Here is an 18,979-nt window from a genome sequence, read left to right as displayed (position 1 = left end):
GGGGCCTCAGTCTCTCTCTGTGCATTCTTTCTCATAGAGAACTGGACTGTGGGGCCAGGAAGCTTGGGCTCAGGACCCTGTCCAAGGTCTGGTACCGAGATAGGCCATCTCCTCCTCCTCTTCCTTCTGTTTCATCTTCTTCTGCTCCCACTCCTCCTATTCCATGTCTCTCTGCTCCTCCTTTCCCTCTCCCTCCTCCTCTCCCCATCCCATCTCCATCCTCCTCTTCTTCCTTCTCTTTCTTCTCCTGCTTCTATTCCTCTCCCCCACCCTCACCTTCTCAATTCTAGGGATGGAAAGGCGGGGACTTTTACACATGCTAGTGAGTATGTCTACCTCCAGCCTCTTATGTTCTTTTTCTTAAAGAAGGTCCCAAATAAATGGGATCTGCCCGCCCCCATCTGAATGAACACAGCTAAAGTGGGACCTGCCCCTGCCCAGTGCCTTTTAGACTCCTCAGTCTCGGGACAGTGAACTCACCACCCGTAACCCCCTGTGGAGCCCCGCCCACCCCCTTTGTGGAGCCCCATTTCTGATAACCAGAGCCTCTCATCAGGAAGAGTCATCCTCCGACTTCCACAGCCAGCTGCCTATGCTAGTTAATTATCTTTTAAGTTTGTGGGTTTTGAGATAGGATCTCACTATGTAGCCTTGACTGGCTTAGAACTCACTATATAGACCAAGCTGGCTTCAAACTCATAAAGCTCCACCCGCCTCTGCTTCCCAAGTGCTAGGGTTAAAGACATGTCCTACCATGTCAGGTTCTGATTTAAGTTGTTTGGTTTGGTTTGATTTAGGGTTTTTTTGTTTTTGTTTTTTATATGATATGACTTACCCTCTAGATATTTGGTTTGAAAATATTCCAGAATCACTATGAGGGCGTTTTCAGATAAGATTAATAGTGAAATCAGCAGACTTCAAGTAAAAAGTGAATTGTCCTTTCTGGTATGGGCAGGCCTCATCCAGTCAGCTGAAAGCCTTAGACAGAGCAAGAAGGCTGGCTGCCACTGAACAAGAAGGAAATCTGTCAGCAGATAGTCTTAGGAGTTCATCTGAAAATCAGCTCTCAGCTTTTCCCTAGCTTTCCAGCCTGCTGGTCTACCCCACCCATTGTGGATGTTGCCAGAATGTAACTGCATACACAAATCCTCTCTCTCTCTCTCTCTCTCTCTCTCTCTCTCTCTCTCTCTCTCTCTCTCTCTCTCTCTCTCTCTCTCTCTCTCTCTCCTTCTACATACATTCGTCTCCACCCCCTCTCACACACACACACTCCCCTATCCTGTTTTCCTGACCTGTGCATGTACACAGACTCAAACTGAGGGGGAAGTCTCAGGTGTGATCTCCAGCCTGGTATGGTGGGGCCAGGTTCTTTGAGGTTTACTAAGCAATTATCTTGTGGCCCTAACACAAGGTCTCATTGGGTACCTTGGGTTTGCTGTCTGTCAATTAGACTGGGTGAGGGACCCAGCTGTTGGTACTTTTAGTCTTAAACACTAATCATAATAACTTCTTTGGGAAGTTTAAAATCCTTACACAAATGACAGCAGGCCATTTGTGACTTTTCTACACTTATTCTTTTCTCCACAATATCTGCAGTTCAAAAAGAAACAAATTGGCCAGATGCAATTAAAAAAAAAACAACTATAATCCTAGTATTTGGTAGGTTGATGCAGGAGGATGACGAATTTATTTTAGATTGGAGAGTCTAAAAGGACACGCTGCTAAAAACAACTTTTGAGTGGAAGCCTAGGGGATAGGAATGAGTTTTTCAGGCACATTAAGTAGCATAGTATAGGAGGACACGTGGTGGAGGAGAAGCCACACACTGGAGGAGAAGCTGATGTGGGAGGAGTGAGGGAGGCAGCGGTGGGTGTGTACCTTCCTCTGCCTGAGAAAGGAAGTGCTATGGTTTGAATGTTCTCCAAAATTCTTCTGTTGGGAACTAATCCATTCTCAAGATTTGGGCATCAAGTTTCTCCAAAATAACTCATAGGCTGAAAGCTTAGTCCCCAATGTACTATTCAAAGGTGGGGTTTGGAGAAAGCAATGAGACCGTGGGTTCTTCTGAGCTAATTAATAGATTCATCCACTAATGGATTTATCATTTGCAGCCAGGAGGTGATACAAAAGAGTGAATAAAGCCCAGACCAAGGAAGTATGTCATTGGGTGTATTAGTCAGAGTTCTCTTGAGACACAGAACTTAAGAAATGTCTCTATATATTAAGGGAATTTATTGTATGTATTGACTTGAAGTCTATAGTCCAACTCACCCAACAATGGGTGGCTGTGCACAGGAAGTCCAAGAATCTAGTAGTTACTCAATCCCAGGAGGCTAGGAGCCTTCAGCTGGTCTTCTGTGAAAGCTGGAATCCTGAAGAAGTAATAGATGTGGTGGTTAGTAAGTTGAAGCCGGGGAAGAAGGAAGCTTTTCCTTCTTTCATTGTCCTCATGTAGACTTTCTGCAGAAGGTACATACCAGATTAAATGTGTACCTTCAGCAGAAGGTACATACCAGATTAAATGTGTGCGCCACCATGACTCCTGAACCTAAGCTGTTCTTTACTTGGAGCTTGCTCTGTCCCAGGCTGGCCTTGAACTCAGAGATCTGCTTGCCTTTGCCTTTTGGGATAAAGGTGTGCATTACCTTGCCTGGGCACTAAGCTTTTCATGACACTGTACTTTAAAATCCAGATCAAAAACCTGTGTCTTCCAGCCTCGAGATCTGGATCACAGGTGTACCCTCCATTTCTGGATGGTAATTCATTCCAGATGTAGTCAAGTTGATGACTGGGAAGAGTCATCACACTGGATCTATGACTTTGAAGGGTGTTTCTTGTCTCTGGACCTTCCCCCAACCCCTACCTTCCTGAGCAGTGGTCCTCTACCACACCATGTTACCATGGTGAGTCTACCTTACCGCAGTCCTAAAGGCAATGAAGTCAGCCAACATCATGGACTAAAAACATGAGCCAAAATGGATGGATCTTCCTTCAGTGTGTTCTTCTTAAGTTTCAGTCACGGCAGCACCAGCAGCAGCAACAAAAACAACAACAACAACAACAACAACAACAACAACAACACACACACACACACACACACACACACACACACACACACACACACACCAGACTGATCTAGTCCTCAAACTCATATGTGAGAGCTGCATTTAGAAGAGAAGATGGGGCAGCTGCGATGAGTGGTTGAGTAATTGGCTTAATCCTCACTAGAATGGGTCTGCCATCTCTCATGGGCTTTCTTACCGTATCATATACCTCAGAACACTGCAGAGTCTACATTGGCAAAAAAGGCCTTCACCAGATATGGTCCTGAACCTGAGACCTTTCCAATCTCCAGAACTTTAATTAATATATATGTGTATATATATATATATATATATATATATATATATATATATATATATGTATATATATGTATGTATATATATAGATATACATAGATATATAACATAGATATATATGTATATATTACATACATGTGTGTATGTATGTATGTATGTATATATATTTTTTTCGAGACAGGGTTTCTCTGTACAGTCCTGACTGTCCTGGAACTCACTCTGTAGTCCAGGCTGGCCTCAAACTCAGAAATCTGCCTGCCTCTGCCTCCCAAGTGCTGGGATTAAAGGCATGTGCCACTACTGCTTGGCAAGAAATACAATTTTTTCTTCAAGATTATCCAGCCTTTTGTACTTGCTTATAACAGAAGGTGAACAAAAATAAACAAGCCACGGATAAGTTTGAAATAGTGAAGACACTGAGTGTTCCTTTAAGGTAAGAGGAGTGGTCCCTACTCCTGTGTAGAGCAACAGACAAGACAGAGACAGGGAAGCCCAGTGGGAAGTCTTTCTTGCAGTTGGAGGCCGATGTTGGCTCTAACTAGGTAATGGTAAGGGTAGAAGAAAGAAATGGCAAAAGATTCAAGTTGACAGGACATGATTGTGGCCGAGGTATAGACAGGAGGAAAGGGGAGTGAACTGTGAGCCACTACCAAGAAGGAGCTTTGGAGCGCTGGGATGTGGGAAACTGGAGAAGGGCTGGTGGGGATAAGAGTTGGAAAAAATAAAAGTTTGGTTTTAAAAGTGCTTACTTATGTATTAGATACTGGTCAGTTAAATATTTATTTAGAGATGCTCATTGGCTACCCAAGCTAATGAGATATAGGAAATGCTAAAGCGAAACGGTACCTGCCTCGCAGAGCATTTTAATCTAAGGAATCGGAAGAGTTTTTTTTTTTTATCTATTATTTATGTTATAGCTATTCAATTTTCAGTTACAAAGTAAGTTTAAAAACCAAGGAAATGGAAGATCTTACAATTTCTCTCATCTCTATCAAACTTCAGTATGAAAATACACAGATTTCCCTGGCCTTGGTCGCCTTCCTGTCGGAGGGCTTCCATATCACATATACATCTGGCTAAGTAAATGTGTTGGGCCCTTCTTGCTTGTTTGGTTTGGGGTTTGGTGGTTGTTCGTGATTTCTTTTGTTTGTTTTCCAGCTTCTCTCATGTATCCCTGGCTGGCCCATAACTATACGTAGAGCCAACTGGGCTTGTATGAGGACTCCTGCCTGCCTCTTAAGTGCTGGGATTCCATGCATGCAACCCCATACCTGGCTGCTTTTCTCTTGTTAATCTGTCTTTACAGTAACAGACCTGTTATTGTAGATCTTGCATCTCCCTACACTTCCATCTCCCTACAGAACGAGTGATGACCAGTGTGGGGAGGATAAGGGGAAAGTCTGGAGAGGGTAGGAGTCACAAGACTATAACCAGGACTTAAACAGACCCTGGAAGTGAAGGAATTAGAGAAACAAAAAACTTGAGTCTTGAACATTCCAGTGCTGAAACTCAGAAGAGGGACAGGTCTCAGATACCGAGACAGCCTTGGAGGTAGAAGAGAAAACCAGAAGAGAGTGGTCTCAAAAGTCAGCAACCCTCAACCACAGTGTGGTTGTCAGTGATGAGGGGACACAGATGCACTCCTTGGCAGCCCTGAAGGGTTCCCTTGAGGGAACTTAAATCAGGCAAACCCATGGTTTATGGCTTCAATGCAAAAAGATATTTCTGGACTAGCCAGTATGAAGCAGAATTGTGGTTTTAACATTATTTTCATATAGATTTTAAACACCAGGGTTAGGAGAAAGAAAGATGCTCAGAAAAAGACACACCCAAGTGGGGTATGGGTTCCCAGGGGGAATCACAGTTAAGTGTCTTAGCATTGGGTATTTATTTCATTTTAGTGGCTCTCAAGTTCATTACAAAGGATCGCTAAGAAACTTTTCTCCTTTTTTTTTTCTGTTGTTGTTATTTGTTTTCTATTTGATAAAATGCCTTGGATGGGATTACAATATGCTAAAGTAAAACCAGGGTTGTACGGGCCATTTAATGCATACTCTTTCCCTACAAGTAGGGTTTCTAACAAGATACCAAGAAGGTTGCAAGTTTACATTTGGAAAGGGAGAAGGCATAAGCTCTGCTAGTTGTGCTGGAATTCTTGCTTGCCATCTGCCATTGGCTTTAGCTGGATTCTTGAGGAAGGGGTTGCTCCTCTGCCATGTGTCCCCATAATTACCCTGTCTCTCTCTCCTGCCTAGGCGGCAAGCTGAAGCAGGAAGCTGACAGCGTTAGCAGTGAGAGCAACGCTTTTGTGGACTTGGCCAAGCAGTTTGGAGGCAAATGTGTGTGTGTGTGTGTGTGTGTGTGTGTGTGTGTGTGTGTGTGTGTGTGCTTGAGAGATAAGAGAAGAGAAAGTGAGAACAAACATTTAGAACCTTGTAGAGAGTTCTGTCATAAAGGGGACCAGAAGGACCACAGGATTGTAAGGGTGGATCCTGGAGACTCTGTGTCTCCACATCCTGAGACTATGTTCCCCGTGCTCAGACACACTGTTGCACGATGAAAAAAAATCCCTTTAAAAATCAAACACATAATAACAATTTACCTTTTTATTTTCCAGGACAAAATGACCGAGAAAATGATCAAGCTTTAGCAATGCATAGAACATCCATGCGTGAGATGCTCTTCTCAGTGTTCTCACCATAAGGTGGCAGTGAACAGCTCCAGATACACTCACTGCCTCTAAAGAACACCTCTGAGAAACGGGCAAGAACTGAGGATGATTTTAAATACATATATACACCCATGTGTATACATATATCTTAGTTAGGGTTTTACTGCTGTGAGCAGACACCATGACCAAAGCAACTCTTATAAGGACAACATTTAATTGGGGCTGGCTTACAGGCTCAGAGGTTCAGTCCATTATCATCAAGGAGAGAGCATAGCAGCATCCAGGCAGGCATGGTGCAGGAGGAGCTGAGAGTTCTACATCTTCATCTGAAGGCTGCTAGCAGAATACCGGCTTCCAGGCAACTAGTTAGGATGAGGGTCTTAAAGCCCATACCCACAGTGACACACCTATTCCATCCAACAAGGCCACACATTCCAAAAGTGTCACTATATATATGTGTGTGTATACATACATACATACATACATACATATATATACACACATATATATATGTGATATATATAATAGCATATATATCATATATGCCACACACACACACACACACACACATCACATCACATTTCTGCCTCTTTGTTTTTCCCTATTGCACAAGCCCATATTCACATGCAAACACATGCAGTATACAGGCAGACCTGGTGCTGGAGGAGCTGAGACTTCTACATCCTGATCTGAAGGCAGTATTACACAGTCTCCTTGACTTGAGCAAGGGACTCAAAAAGGCCACACTTTCCTAATAGTGTCACTCCTTATGGTCAAGCATTCAAACAGGAATCTGTGGGGGGCCATACCTATTTAACCCGCCACAGATGGAATGTAGAGCACAAGCCATCTTAAGCCATCTCCAGCCATTTAATGGACAATGCGTTAACTTTTGTATGTCACTTAACATACGCATGGCCAATGGGTAAACTACTCAGGGGTATCACTAAGTTTAATTGTCTTTTGGCTTCCACAGACCTACAGCTGAGAGAACAACTGTTGGAGTGGCCTTCCTGTCTGGTCCTCCTAATGCCATTCATGATGTTTCGGTTTTCAAGGTAATGTGAATGGCCACTCAGAATTCACTCATAACCATATTAGGCTCAGAATAGTTTGTTTGTTTGTTTACTTCCTTTAAAGCAGACTCATGTAGGCCATCTGTTAGGGCTATGGGCAGAAGGTGTTGAGGTTTGGTCTGTTGCTATGTGTTGTAATGCTAAATTCTGTACCTGAAGTCTAGGCCTATGAGTGAATTCTCACATTTACAAGCTTTTGTTATATGAATCTTGTTCCTTGATTTAAAAGTATTGGTTAGAGCTGGAGAGATGGCTCAGCAGTTAAGAGCACTGACTGCTCTTCCGAAGGTCCTGAGTTCAAATCCCAGCAACCACATGGTGGCTCACAACCATCCATAATGAGGTCTGATGCCCTCTTCTGGTGTGTTCTGAAGACAGCTACAGTGTACTTATTAATAATAATAAATAAATCTTTGGGCCAGAACAAGCAGAGCTGACAAGATTATTTATATGTATAATTTATTTATATATTATTTATTGAAATCAAAATATAATTACATTCCACTCTTCTCTTTCTTCCCTCCAACCCTCCCCATGGACCCCTCTTGCTCTCAAATTTGGGGCCTCTATGTCTTTAGGCTGACCATGTGGTATTGGTAAGACATTTTGGGGTTCTTCCCTGGGAAAGACAATTCTTCTTCTTTTTTTTTGTTTTTCGAGACAGGGTTTCTGTGTGTAGCCCTGGCTGTCCTGGAACTCACTCTGTAGACCAGGCTGCCCTTGAACTCAGTCTCCCAAGTGCTGGGATTAAAGGTGTGCGCCACCATCACCACCCAGCGAGATTTCTTCCTGCTCTAACTACCATTCCTAGTAGCCTTGGGATAGCTATTTGTGCTTAAGCCTTTAGTTCATTAGCCCACTCCTATTCTCCTGAGGGCCTTTCTTGTTTTCTAATAAATGTCTTTACTTCTATTTCCTTACCAGGAATCCCTGCTGCAAATCTCAGTGAGTGCCCACCCCCTTATGATTTGTACCTACAATGGCTGTCAAGACCAAGTTCACAGGTCCTGCTGGTGTGCCAGGAGTATAGACCCATGTTCTCACAGACCAAAGATAACTAGCAGAGACCAGCCAAGAAGGTGGTACTCACATGGACTACTAAGATGGCACCACATGGGGTCACTCAGAGTCTCTGGTGCTGCTTAGGTCCCTGAGGATGACCACACACACCCCACCTTCCTACGATGCTGGAACAAGATGGCAGGGCCCAAAGGGGAAGTTGTGCAGCAGGGGGTTACCCAGCTTTAGCCCACATCCAAAACAAGTTCCCAGAGATCTCACTTTTGTGGCTGGATACTAAGGGACGGTTTGGATATCAAGCAAGGACAGACAGCCTAACACCCACAGGCTTTGTGTGATGACTGCCAGGTATTTAGTTAAGTTTGTCCCCCAGCGTCCTACTGTAATGCTTCGGTATATCTTAGCTCTGCCAAAGTCTGTGTCCCTTGACTATAGGCAGTATTATTGCTGAGTGGGTGGATTTAATTCCCCAGGTCATAAGCCACTCCCTTGAGCATGAATTCCAAAGGGGAAAACAAAACAACAAATCCCCAAATGGTTAACTTGAGCAGCAACTTAAAACAACAAAGCAAGAGCCTTTGATATAAACGAGCCTAGAAACCTCAGGACTTTCCAGGACTTCTTAGGAAAGAGACCTGACTCCACTAAAGTAAAAGAAACAGCCTCAGGGATACCTGGAGCTGGGAAGAACACGCCAGTGTGTCAGTACTTAGTCCAGCCAGGGAACAGGGTAATTCCAGAAGTTTGCAATGCAAACCAGTGTTCCAGATTTTGCCATGGCTGCTCCCATATCTTTCCAAGGATGCCCCAGTTTGAACTGGTAGGTGCTAGGACCCATTAGACCTCCTTGAGGAGTTGGAATGGATAAAAGAGATGAATTTTCTCCACTCTGCTGGCCATAGTGAACTCTTATCGATGAGGCAGCCTCAAGAACTGGAATGAAAGGGGCTGAAGAGATGACTCCACGGGCCCGAGTTCCTACTGCTCTCCTAGAGGACCAGAGTTCAATTCCCAGCAGGAAGCTCACAGCCACCTGCAGCTCTAGTTCCAGAAGCTCTGAGGCTTCTGGCCTCTGAGGACAACTGTACTCACATGTGCATTCGCACACACCCACACACCTTTTTATATCATTAAAAACACAACTTGATTTAAAGAATTGAGCCAACGGGTGGTGGCACACACCTTTAGTCCCAGTACTCAGGAGGCAGAGGCAGGCGGATCTCTGAGATCAGGGCTAGCCTGGTTTACAAAGTGATTTCCAGGACAGCCAGGGAGGGCTGTTACATAGACAAACCCTATCTTGAATAAAACAGAAACAAACACAAAAGAATTGGAATAGGGTTGATCCTGAGAATCTAAAGAAAAAGAGACCAGTATCTTTCAGTTACATTGTCTAATCTCAATACGAGTTGGGTGAAGGGGAAATTTGGCCAGTGGAAGGAAGCTTAACCTATACCGTCTTGACGCTAGATCTACTTTGTAGAAATGAACAGACGTGGGCAAAAGTGCCTTATGCCCAGCCCTTTGTGGAAAAAGGAGACAAAGAGCTTTAAAGACTGTGGAGGGAACATGTCAGCTTATGAACCCTGTCTGGGTCTAAATACTGCATTTCAAAGTGGAAACAGAGAATGAGGTCCCAGCTCCATCCCACCCAGTGGCCCCCACTTAACCCAAGCTACAAAGAGAGTGGGAAGCCACTTCTACAGGGCACACCAGGAGGAGAGCTGTAATCAACCATCCACACCTTTGCTCAAAACACTTCCCTTAGGGAAAATAAATAAAGACACAATCACAAACCTCAACGATACACAGAAATGCTAAAGCTTCCTTAAGGACTCCCTGTACACCACTAAGCAGCTAGCACACACTAGTTATCTATGTTTAAATCTATCTCCGCCATGCTTTTCTAAGTGCCATAGAAGGGTAAGATTTGAACGATGATTTGATCCATCCTGGTATAACTGACCTCCTGGGTGTGCGATAACCATACCTGGAGACCAATGCTAGCGAAGATGCAGGGACCAAAAGCCAGGAGTTTGTTCCTCATCTCAACTAAATCACAGGGCGCCAAGGAACCATGGACCTCTCAAAGAATCCCATAGATGCAGCGAGTTACCGGTCCCCGATCAGAGAGGCCACGACACCCCATTGGACGCTGAAAAGGAGGGTAAACAGAGAGGAAAGCATTGTCAATGGTCCTGAGGGACACCTGGTCAGGAAAACCATAGCCCATTCCAGGAGAGAAGGCAACTAGTGAAAGAAAACTGGAGATACAAAGTGTTGGGATTCAAACCCGGGACAAACCGCAGGCACTGCACACACAGTACACAGACATACATGCAGGCTAAACGCTCCAAATACCAAAAATTACCAAGACCTGAAGCCATACAGGTACACAAATACGACAAATGAATCCACGTGTGTTTTGTGCGATAGAGACACGACATCATCTGCCAAGTTCATTCCTGAGAACCACTCAGTTGAACTCAAAGTAATTTTCAATCTCAAAATATTTTAACTAAAATTTAAGATTTGTGTTGACCCACATTCATACCTATTCTGGGCTGCATGTAGCTCAGGATTAGATATCCATGGTCTACAGAATGGGAGAAAAATCTGGGCGTCTGACAGGAAACTTTAGTATCTACAAAGTAAAAATTTAAAACAAACAAACAAACAACCTCACACGCACACATCCAACCAACAAATGGACAATAAATGAACATTAATAATTATTAATAGTCTCATTCTCAGAAGAAAAATACAAATAGCAGATAATATAGAGAAAAGTGTTTAACATCCTTAGCATTGGGAAATACAAATTTAAATATATTAACGTCTGCCTCACCCCAATCGGAATAGCTGTCAAGACCCTGAGTGCGGGTGAGGGCGCTCACACACAGCTAGAGGGAAGGTGAACCAGCAGCTTGGCTACTATGTAAATCAGTACGAAAGCTCTTTTTAAAAACGGCAAAAGACAACTACCATAGGATCCAGCTATACTGCTCCTGGGTGTATACCTGGCAGAATCTAAGTCAGAATATCACAGAGATATCTGCACATCTATGTTCATAATTCTATGAATTATTCACAATAGCCAAAATATGCAACCAACCTTTTAAAAAAGTGAGACACACACACACACACACACACACACACCAGAGTTTTATTCAGCTGTAAAAGATATAGAAGTATGTCTTTTGTAAAAAAATGGTTGGAACTAGAGATTATTATGGTAAATGAAATAAACAGGAATCAGAAAGATAAATGTTGTATGTTTTCTTTCATACACAGAACGTAGATTTCTTAAAATTGACATGTGATATTATTAAGTCTCAAGCCCTAGGGACAAATGGCTGAGGTACCTATTGAACATGTCAAAGTGGATCTGGCCGTCAGATTCTCCCAGACGCCCTCAGTCCCTACCTGTTGCAGGGTATGTCTGGCATACCCTACCCCCTACCCTAAACTTCTCCAGCCCAGGGAACCCAGAGGCTCTTCCCTATACAATCCAGCCATTTTGGCTACCTGCCTCTTTTGTCCTTTTGCCCTCTTGGCTGCTGCACCTGCTTCTCCTCTGACCCCTCTCCCTTCCTCTCCCCCTCTTTCCACATGGCTCAGCTTGGCCAGGTCACGTCCACTCTGAAGTTTCCCAGAAGTCTCTGCCTCTGGCTTTGTTCTCCCTTTTATCTACAATGAACTTTCTCTTCCACCATACCTAGGAGCAGTCATGCCCGGTCTTAGTTAGGGTTTTGCTGCTGTGAACAGGCACCATGACCAATGCAAGTCTTATAAAGGACAACATTTGATTGGGGCTGGCTTACAGGTCAGAAGTTCAGTCCAGTATCATCAAGGCAGGAGCATGGCAGAGTCCAGGCAGGCATGGTGGAGGAGGAACTGGGAGTTCTACATCTGAAGGCTGCTAGCAGAATACTGGCCTCCAGGCAGCTAGGATGATGGTCTTAAGCCCACACCCACAGTGACACACCTACTCCAACAAGGCCATACCTCCAAATAGTGCCTCTCTCTGGACCAAGCATATACAAACCATCACATGCCCTTTCCTTGTATTTTTGTTTTCATTCAGATATGAAGGTATAGCTGGGACTATTGTAGGAAGCAGTGGACGGGGCTGGCAGCTGTTGTGCGCTGTGAATGAAGACCACGGTCATCATTTCTCCACCACATGAAGGACAAGCTGGCAGGCCAGCCTCTGCTTATAAATACTCAGTGAGTACGTCTAGGTTACTGGGAAGAGCTTCACCGTGACCTTAGAGCTAGCTAACTAGCTTCCCTCCTTGGAGCTCTCTTCAAGATCTTCATTCACACCAATAAAAAGCAAGTGTGAACCTTTGGTCATACCTACCTTCAAACAGCAGGGGGTGCTTGTCACCTGTTAGAAGCAGGTCACTTACCTCCTGAGACTCCCCAAGGGAGGTGCCTCCCTGAGGGAACAGATGGAGTTGCCTGTGCTGAGGAAGAAGAAAGGAGAGCTCAGATTGTTCTCTGTTTCCCCCTGGAGGGTGGAAACAGGACAACTGAGAAGATAGCCAAAAAGTTGACCCCACCACGTTGTTGGGCTTGCCAAGCCTTGGTTAGCAGTGCTCAGGGGTGGTGGAGTCACAGTCGGAGGGGTTGCCACTTTCAAACTGGCTCTAACACTTCTCCAGCACATGCCACATAGCCAACCTGCCCACTGGAATCCCACGCTCAACCTTGAAGTCCCCTGTCGCCCACAGGCCTCTTGAGCATCACTGCCTCAACGCTGGCAGCATCAATTATGGGACAGTATTTCCTTTGGTGTGAACCTTAATCTGTCCACCCATCTTCAGGGAGAAAACTTTCTTTCATCTTACAGGCAGTTCGTCAAGGGAAAGCCAGGGCAGGAACTCGAGGTAGGAATTTAAAGCACAGACCACATAGGGATGCCACTCACTGGCTTGTTTCTCTCGGACTTGCTCAGCTACCTTTCTTACATAGCCTAGGCCCACCTGCTGGCAATGGTAACACCTACAGTGGGCTGAGCCCGCCTACATCCACTAGCAATCAAGAAAATGCTCCACAGACAAGTCAACAGGACAATCCAATGGAGGCAAGCCCTCCAATGAGATTCCCTCTTCCCACGTCTGTCAAACAATTGCCATAGGGGCCTGAGAGATGACTCAGCAGTTAAGAGCACTGACTGCTCTTCCAGAGGTCCCGAGTTCAATTCCCAGAAACCACATGGTAGCTTGCAACCACCTGTAACAACTCTGGTGTACCTGAAGACAGCTACAGTGTGCTCGTATACATTAAATACATAAAATCTTTTAAAAAAAAATGCCATGCACAAATTTTCAATGTGTAATTAAAGATGTGAGAGTTTGAAGAGGGGGTTGTAGGGGGGATAGCTTGGATGGGGCCCTTCCCAGCAGTCCTAGAAATACAAAATACAAAAAGCAGGTGCCCTAGGACTTCTGTCAGGAATTGTTGCTAGGCTGGCTGGTCATTGAGTTCTGGAAGCTGGTAGACAGGTGTTGCCAGGAGTCACTGCATTCATCAAGACAATGAACTTGATGTTTCTGCCTTCATTCTGTCTTCCCACCCCCATTGTTTCTCCTCCCTTTAGGCTAGCACACTGAGAGTAAGGTTCAGTCTCTATTCCCTGATGCACCTGGGCCAACCGCTTTTTGTCTTTGCCGAGGAAAGGACCTGGGGGACAGGAGGAAGGCACTGCTCAGTAGATCCACCCCAGAGCTTCTCTAGTCATCAACTCTGAAGGACCTCCCAAAGGGGTCACAACATGTTCAGGAGCAGTGACAGGCACACAGCAGGTGGCTCTGAGCACTGCCCGTGTCAAGAGACTAAAGGTTACAAACATTTTCAGGACCAGAAACCAGCCCTGCCCGACAGAGCCCCAAAGCCAGGTGTAGTTGGGAACCCCACTCATCTACAAAGGCATCCCACTGTTTAAGATGACTTGTGGCTGACAACTAAGAATCTGAGCCTCAGGTGTGAAGGCTGGGAAGAGGAACCAGGTAGGTGGAGCCCTGGGTCAGTGCTGACCCATGGGGAAGGAAGGGCTCCCAGACTGGGCAGAGGTCACCCTAAACCTCTTTCCCAATGCTCTTCAGTCAGTTGTACAGTACACCTCTCACTGCTCCCCAGAGATGACAAGAAGCATCCAGAGCCAGCTCAAGGATGCAGGCTGTGGAGTTAAGGGTCACAGCACAAAGTTGGGGAAGCCTTTCAAAGTCCTGGGCCAGGTGGGGCCCTACTGAAAACAGATACGTGCAACCAGCTCTCTCAAAAACAACTGCCAAGTCCTACTGGGGCAGTTGGTGGTCCTGAGGTGGGATAGGAGCAGATGGTACAGGGTACAGAAAGACAGAGCCCTATTAGAGGCAGAAGATGGCCAGGATACAAGTTCCCACAATGGAGACATCTGAGAGAAACCAATAGACCTGGAGGAGACATCTCAGATTTCTTACAGGAGACCTACCCCAGCAGTGGCCACATAGCTTGCCATTACATCACTGTGCTGCAGCCAGAGACCCCAGGTGCCCATCATACCCAAACTGCACATTCTGCCTGGGGATGCCCATCACCATCTAGAAAGCACACACACACACATACACACATACAAACATACACACCACACACACACATACACACAACCAAACACCCATACACACATACATACACACCACACACACACACACACACACACACACACACACACACACACACACACTATACCACACATACACACACACAAACATACACACCACACACACACACACACACACACACACACACACACACACACCCTCCTCTCCCTCCAGTCAAGCACAGCATCAGTCCAGGCCACAGTCCAAGCAGGACAGGACCTGTGCTCCCTAAGGATGTGAAGGCGAGGAAGGGCAGCATCTGACTTTGTTGGCAAACACTGCTGGAAACTCTGTCACATAGATGCAACCGTTCCAGAGGTCTGTGTGCTTCAGAATGGTTCACACATCATCCAGGACAAGAGGGAGAGCACTCACAGCTCAAATGTGTGCAGCAGCAACCTCGGGGGACAGGCAGATGCCCCTAAGCAAAAGAAGGGCTAAGGCTGGAGATGTGCACACAGTGGGAACAGGAGGGAAGAATGCACAGACTCAGCATCAGAGCCAGGTGCAGAGAAAACTTGTCTCCATCAGTTGCAAAGCAAGAGCAGCAGCAGTCTGCTGAGGACAGGCACAAGGGAATAATACACACAGCAGTCAGCAAAGCGAACAGACAGAGTGGGAGGAAGAAGAACAGGGGTGTCATCAGCAAGAATTCCCCAGGGATGGCATGTGACAAAAGTCTCCTTAAGCTTTCAAGGACTTTCCTGCACAAAACTGGGCCTGTCGCCGATGGGTAAGGGACTCATGAGACCTGACCTGGCAAAAAGAAGTCATTGTCTCCAGTTGTATGGCCACTGTTGAGCCCACCATGCTCTGATGGAGTCGTCCCTCTCCCTTGCTCATGCTGACAGCACTGGTTAAACTTAGTGGGTCACAAAACAAACTCCAAGGGGCAATAAATGTAGATAACCTGTACCATGATGTACTGCCATCCTGGGGAGAAATAATGGAGAAAACATGCAACGTGTGGTACCTGACCATTCATGATGCTAATATTTCATCACTATTATGTTAACAAAGCATAATCATATTAATATAATGCAATTAATATTAACTATTAACTATTAAATGGTTCCTAGACAGCCACGGTGGGCATGCCTATGATCTCAATACTTTGGAGACCAAGGTATAGAATCATGATGAGTTCAAAGCCAACCTAGGCTACATAGTGCGTTCTAGGCCAGCTAGGGGCTGCAGAGTGAGACCTTGCCTCAATTAAGAGTTGGGTTTTGCAGAGCATAGTGTCGCGCACTTTTAGTCCTAGCACTCGGGAGGCAGAGGCAAAAGGATCTCTGTGAGCTCGAAGCCAGCCTGGTCTACATAGTGAGTTCCATGACAGCCAGAGCTACATAATGCCTGGCATCAGAGGTCAGAAAGGGGATTGAGATCCCCTGGGACTGGGTTATGTATGGTTGTGAGCCAACATGTAGGTGCTGGGAACAGAACTCTGGTCCTCAGGAAAGAGCAGTAAGTTTTCTTAACTAATGAGCCATCTCTCCAGCCACTAGAGAAATATTTTAAAAGAAAAAAAGAGTGGTTCCTTTTCTCAAAAGGCATGTAAGTTATTTGCTAGCCAGCTTCCCATTAATGTGCCAAAACACCAGAGACTGACTTAAACAAGGACAGCTTTATCTCAGTTCATAAGTTCAGAGCTTTCAACCTACGGTTGCTTGCCCCCATTGCTTTAGTAAAAATAAGGAAACGGGAATGGCCAGGCTCCCAGTATTCCCTTCATAAGCACACTCCATAGCCTAACTTCCTCCAACAGGCTCTACCTCTTAGAAAGTTCTACCACCTCCCATAGCACTGTGAGCTATACAGGAAGGAGGCCTTTTAACATATTGGCCTTTGGCGTGTGTAACTTCCAAACTAGAACAGCAGTTATACCCAGTCAGTGTTATCTGCAAGGTAGAGGTGGTGCTACAGGTTTTAGCAAAGTTGGGTAAGGAAGCAAATGTTCGGGTAGAGTGAAAGGGGACACGGGAGATATTGCAAGTCAGGAGAAAGTGAGTATCATGCTTTGTGGAGAAGTCTGCAAGTCCATCTGCCTAATGGCAGCAAATTGCTGAACTAATGGGGTGGGGGAAGGACACATTATGTTAGTCTATTTTCTGTTACTATCACAAAATACCAGAGGCTGGGCTATTTAGAAAGTAGCAATTTGGCTCATGATTCTGGCTGTTGCAAAACTCAAGTAGCATGGTCCCATTGAGATGAGAGCTAGTTAAGGTTACATTACAACTGGCAGATGGGCAGAGAGAAACCAAGCGGTATGTTGAACGTGCAAGACACAACACAGCCAGCCATTTTTGAAGGAATAACTCTCCTGTGAAATCAGTGTGAATTCAGCCCCAAGAAACTTATACAAAGGACCCGGGTCTCTCCCTGTCACCCAGCAGGTGTTCAGTATTGCCACCTTGAGCAAGGGGATAATGATGATACAGTTCATGTGTTCCTTGTTAGCTTGGAAAAAGACTCAAAGAGAAAGGCTAAACAGTTTCTTTTATCCTGTGTGGCTTTTGTCCTTAAACTGGAATGTCTCTCATTGTGACGAACCCAGCAAAAACACAGATGGTTTCTTGAAGTTGCTGGCTAACAAAGGAGCTGAGAAAGGGAAATTCCTAGATAAAGTAAGCAACTCTATGTGGTGTTCAATGAGGACAGCCGCCTTTTTCAGGTCTCAAGGCAGACTCACTGCAAGTGGCATTCCCCCAACACAGCTGCTCCTTAGTGAGGGGCCCTGGACCTTTCAGAAATGTTCTGAAAGCTTTTTCTCTTTGCTTCCCAGGAACAATTTTAAGGTATTTGTTTCATCAAGGGAGCACGTCTCATGGCAGCACATGCCTGCAGCCAGCCCCCCATCTGTTCTGGAGACTTCAAGCCCAAACCGGGTAGTACAATGATGAGACTCTGCTGAGAGAGTAAAAGAAGAAAGGCGAGTGGAGATAAGAGAGTTCTTTCTTTCAACGGAATCAGCCCTGCTCACCACGTGCCCTTCTGGTACACAGTAGCCTCTGGTACACGTGTAGGAATTATAATCAGAAGGCAGTTCAGTGTCTGATCCCCAAGTTATCCTCCACACATGATCTCTGCCTACGTCTCTCAATGCCCTCTCCTTGAAAATGGGAATTAAGCTTATTTCGCAGGCTTTACAAACCTCTGAACATTAAACAACACAATAAGGCAGCAGTAATTGCTCCCTCCTAAGCTTCTTGCTACACAACATAGATTTAAAACTCTTGCTATCCTCCTTGGCATTTCTAATCCTACAAATTTAATATTTTAAAAATTCAACTTAATAAAGACACACTCTATGTTGCCTAGGCTAGTTTTGAACTTAGCGGTCTCTGCTTAGTGGGCACTCAAGGCACCTGTCACCTTCTGGCTATACAGCCAACCCTTGGGTGCTGTTACTACTTTACTGTGGGAAGCCACATGTGCCGTTGCAGAGTGGCACTGACTACTGCTGGCCACCACGCATAAGTTTGGACAAACAACCAATGTGTACATACGCAGTAAAGTTTTTTGCAAAGACACTGCCTGGCCCGGGCATGATAATGAGGTTCTGTAAGGTACTGAGAGTATAACCAATCAGATGTGAGACATGCAAATGAGGTATGATAATGAGGTTCTGTAAGGTACTGAGAGTATAACCAATCAGATGTGAGACATGCAAATGAGATATGATAATGAGGCTCTGTAAGGTACTGAGAGTAGCTAATCAGATGAGGAACATGCAAATGAGGCGTAGTGCATAACCAATCCGGGTGTAAGACACGCCTCTCCTAGGCCTATAAAAGCAGCACCAGTTCTGGGCTCGGGGTCTTTTCGCCTCTACAATCAAGCTCTCCCAATAAACGTGTGCAGAAGGATCCTGTTGCAGCGTCTTTCTTCCTGGCCAGTCGAGTGCAAGACTTTACTAGAGAAATTCTTACTGTGACTGGAATCCACCCCACCTCATCCTTTCTTACCTAAGAATGCAATACCAGTCACCTAGAGTACAGCACCCATATCCTTGTAGTCAAGGTTTCCACGTTCAAGCAATCCTCACGCCTCAGCATCTTGTGTACCGGGACAAAAAAGCCATCAAACTAAGGTTTTAAGTCTCAGAAGTTGGCTAATAGGCACAAACTATTCTTAGTGCATTTAACAAAGTTTGGGGAGAAAAAAAATAGATATCGTGAGAGATTGGAAAGGTTGTGA

The sequence above is a fragment of the Mus musculus genome, chromosome 13 (assembly GCF_000001635.26).
Source record: "Mus musculus strain C57BL/6J chromosome 13, GRCm38.p6 C57BL/6J".
NCBI classification, from domain to species: domain Eukaryota; kingdom Metazoa; phylum Chordata; class Mammalia; order Rodentia; family Muridae; genus Mus; species Mus musculus.
This window is presented reverse-complemented; position numbering follows the sequence as displayed.